A 4,809-nucleotide genomic window follows, 5' to 3' on the forward strand; every position below is an offset into this window, starting at 1 on the left:
TGTAAACACCAGGTTTAAGAGTTAGGATTTTCATTGGAAGAAAATGTATTCAAAACGGTTTATTTTTGACCATCTTATACAATCAACTTTTGTGACAGACACATGGCTGTCAATCAGTGGAACAACCACTCTGACCATCGTCAATCAGTGGAACAACCACTCTGACCATCGTCAATCAGTGGAACAACCACTCTGACCATCGTCAATCAGTGGAACAACCACTCTGACCATCGTAAATCCCTTTTTCTTTTTTTAGAAGAAACTGCGGTTTTACAATTATTATTTTTTTTTCTCATACAGAGCACAGTGCACTTTGAGTAAAATTAGAGTCATAAGCTGTAACTGGCCAAAGTATGTACTAATGGTGAAAAAATCAGATTGTTTTACTGTAGAATTTTGTAAGTCTCACTGCAGCACCTCTGAAGTTTTGTCTTAACACATGCTGCAGCACGCAGGGCCTGAGGCGAACGCAGACACCATCCATGTGACCCACAGATTGGCTGACTCTTTTGATTTGCTGATCCTTTTCATATTTTTCACAGTGAATCCTCAGCAGTAAAGCGTTAGGGTTTGTCTGCACTGAACTTCACCAGAGTGAGTGGAACAATTCGACCAAACTTTAAAGGTTGCCACCATTAAATCACTGTCTCCAAACCCTGTGACGTAACCGTGGAAAAGATGTGTTCATCACTAATGAATAGTGAGAACTCTTATCAATGTCCTGCATGTGATTTCACCAAGCAGGTATTACCGAACATGCTCCATGCTTGTTTCACAATAAGCCAAATAACAAACATCAGTGTTAATTGTACAGCGTAGTACAAGAAAGAGAGCACGATAAAAATACTTAAATAAACCCTGTAAATAAATAAAACATTGTCCTCCTGATCAATGTATATAACTTTGTAGTAATTAGGATTCCCTGTAAATATCTTTATTCATCTTAATTTGTGCTTGATAGTGTATTAAGCGCTGCCAGGATAAGGACATTTCTCCACTGTGAGAAATAAAGTCATATTTTATCCTTTTTGTAATAACAAGTGTAAAGAGCAGTTTAAAGAATCTGTAAAACAAAACAGGGCAAATGCTAAGATGGTCCAAACAGGAAAAGGGCTATAAATCTTTTGCGGTGTCAGAACAAACAGTCTTGTAGCCTATGGTTACAAAAGGCAGTATCTGTAGCAGAGATATGTGTATTTCAGTGGCACATTAACATGAACCGTCCCATCAGAGGTATTAGTCATCAGCTTTGTTATACTACATTACTATATGTAAAGGATCTTCCTGCTTCCCATGTGTGACTTGAAAATGAAGTTAATAAGTAAGCGGGGAAGGCAGAGGGTGAAATGTTAATGCAGGAATTCAAGTTAACAATTTCAGTCGGTGGGAGGCAACAAGGTGAATTGGGCTCGTACCAATCTTGCTCATTGCCCATGAGAATGGAGGCCATTGGAACTGTGAAGACTGATTGTTTGGTGGCCCTTGTTATTTCAGTAAAGACCTACAGTGGAATGTTTTTATCTGTGCTCCTCTCTCATTGGACTATGCTCGTGCTCATTATGGAGGGGGGCTTAGTCAGAGCAGAGAGCCCTGAGCATGAGCGCCTCATTCTTTCTACCGCTGTCAAACAGTGGCATATTTGTTCCTCTATGTAGTCCCACACTTTAGTTGTACAAAGAAGAATTTAAAACAAGGCTTAGATTTCTGCTGTTTGAAAGTCTCTACCACAGTCACAAGGATTTTAAAGAAAATAATCCAGGAAACGTGATAGTCCTCTTAACTCTGTAGTACTTATGTGCAGCTTTTCTTTCCTCCCACCAGACTGAGACAAATTACAACTGTAACAACCCATCAAGATGTAATGATAAGTAAAGACAGGACTTTTTGAATGCCAAAATATGAATTTCTGTTTTGAAGCTAGTCTTCTTCCTTCAGCGTTTCAGTTTTTCCAACAAACGTTATGATTTGAGAAGGAATTTGTTCATATCCTCCCAACATCGGGGCTGTGGTTACAGCTGGCAAATGCATTTGGAAGAGGAATGAATTTGAAAAAACAAACAAACAAAAAAACAGTGAAAACAACTGAAGACAAAAACAATCCGTCGTTTTCAATCCTTTGACAACTACTTTGTTTGACATACTGAAAAATGAGTGCACTGACTTACAACAGACCAACATGCACTGTCTGTACATGTCCCAAATATAATGAAATGGGTCATAACATTTTCTTACTTAAAAGTTAAAGCAATCAGCTAACTGGCTTTTCCAGATTGTCTGATCTGACATGTAGAGACTGGGGATCCGAGCACTGGAGTGTTGTTTAGGCTGATGTTGCTGCGGAAAGAAGCAGCTAAAAGCAGAGCCTGGACTTTTCCATGAGCATCACTGCTGCTCTGGACATGGCCGTCAGTGCTCATTTTGGGTTCAACCTCATCCGCTCCAGTTCTGTTAATCACAGGGTTGCTATGAGTACCGTGACAAGCAGAGCACGGTTTTGCAAAACCTCATTTCAACCACTCCTCCCCTCAAAACCCAACCCACTGTTTTCCCTATGCTGATGCTCACAACGTTTATCAGAGACAGGAATTCCAGTAGGAATGCCAGCTTTGCCCAATACCTCCACCTCCTCCTTTAGGCTTGAATGACACATATTCAAACTCGTGATGACCTCTGACACAGGGATAACTTTACTACTTCTTTATGTTAATGAAGGGGGAGGGGGACATGGCCCCCTCCCACCAATACAACATGCAGTCTGTAATGACATATTATAGCATAACTACACGCAGTACCCTTTATCTGAATACTGTGTATCCAAGTGGAAGTGAACTTAAATGATGTTATTGACCCGCTTTTAATCATGAGAGCTCTCCCTCCAGAAAGGGATTATTATGGTCGTACATTCTACAGTCTAGACATGTTCTGCTGCTTTTAAACTGACTTGTATTAAAGTGATAAAGTTACCTTAATACAAATATGCCCATCCACTGTTCCTGCTTACTGGATACTGGGGGCCCTTATTATTTTACCCGGTAAAATGAGCGCCACTTCCAGAACTTACCGGGCGCGAGGAGAGCTACGCAAAACCCCGAAACAAAAGTGCTGGTGCTCCGACGAGGCTAAGAGTGCGCACGGGACGAGACGCCATCCCATCCACAGAAAAGCAGCAACATCTTGGGGCCGACAGAAGACACGGCAAAGGCAACAGGTCTAGTACCGTCCCGCCGCCCTGGAAGTCACACAAATCCACATGAATGACGGATCCTTTCCACGATGCGCGCAGCAAGACGGCTATTGTGCTCCGGAAAGAGGCGAAAAGATGCGTTTTGGTGGCGACTGGACGCGGCTGCAGTTCTCCTCAGGCGCAGCCGAGTTGCCCAAAAGTGCTGGGAAGCGGAATAAAGCCCTCCTCCTGCTGCCTTTGCCCGGCGAGCGTGGGCTGGGAGTAACCAGACACCTCACTGCGCCTCTCCATTGGCTGCGCGCGAGGGGACTGTCTTTGACCGTCGCTATGGTAACGCACAACTCACCGCGCTGAGGATGAAGACACACGCTATAGGCTTTTGTATGCATGAATCAAAGCTTGAAATCCAGCACAATAGACTCTATATTTAATGCGTGTTTGAATTATGTCGTGTGGATCTGTGTCTGTGTTTTTATGAGATACATTTTAGCATCATGACCGCGATCAGGAAGCAATTGTGCTCTGAGTACTTCCTTCCTTAAGCTGGACTTCAGAGGGTTCTTCAGAGGCCACTGCGTGTCGCCTTTTGTCATTTTTACTGCCATCTAGAGGTCATGTGCTCACATTGCACACTGGCAAGTGCAGCGCTTGTTCTGCTATTTTATAACTTCTTTAGTTGTGTTTGCAAAAAATAACCAACACTCCACCTGGAAGTAAGGATTAAACATTCACAGGATTATGTATATGTCTCGTTTTTAAGGGCCTGGATGTTATTTTTGAGCCTGCAGACTAAACATATGACGTCGTGTTTTTTCTTCCCAGTTTTTATTTATTTTTGTCTGGAATATTGTGTTGTTTTTAGAGACGATATACGATGCCACTTTTGACAATAATATATACATGATATATTTTTTATGTTTTTATTGCACTTTAAAAACTGCACATCAACAAACCTGACTCATACTTGGCCTGGAGGAAATACTGTTCCTTTGGTTCATTTATTGCACTCTATGACATTAACTTTCTACTTCCAGAGAATCATGCAGGTGACATACCATCTCGAGAAAGTTACATACCATTACTTAAGCCTCAGCAAAAATGTACTCAAGTAAGAGCACAAAGTAGTGGTCCAAGATTCACTTCACAGATTGTAGATTCACTCCCAGTGGCAAGAGTAACCAATACTTTAACTCAAGTAGGGTGACTGTTACTTCAGTAAAAACATCAAGTAAGAGTAGAAGTTTAGTGCCAGAAAGTTACTCAAGGTACTTCAAAAGGTTACTCAAGTACACGTAATTGAGTAAATGTACCTGCTATACCCGCCTCTGCCTATCAGTATACAACACAAACTCCTGTCGTTTTAGTTCGAAAAGAACAAAAAAGGAAAGAACACGTTTGTTTTTTGTATAATAAGTGTTATGTTATTTATGTTATAAGACTTTTGCGCTATCATTTGTTGGATTCAACAGTTAAACGGTGGCCGGATTAAGGCCTGTTGCATCGCGCGCTCTCTCTCTCTCTCTCTCGCTCTCTCTCTGATCCTTGACATCAGATGTGCTCATGCTCTGTCGCCACAGCAACACATTCCCCCTCTCCTCCTCCTCCTGCTCCTCCTCCTCCTCCCT

This window comes from Eucyclogobius newberryi, unplaced genomic scaffold (genome assembly GCF_026437365.1).
Source record: "Eucyclogobius newberryi isolate DKJ021-1_F unplaced genomic scaffold, fEucNew1.0.hap1 SCAF_2, whole genome shotgun sequence".
NCBI lineage: Eukaryota > Metazoa > Chordata > Actinopteri > Gobiiformes > Gobiidae > Eucyclogobius > Eucyclogobius newberryi.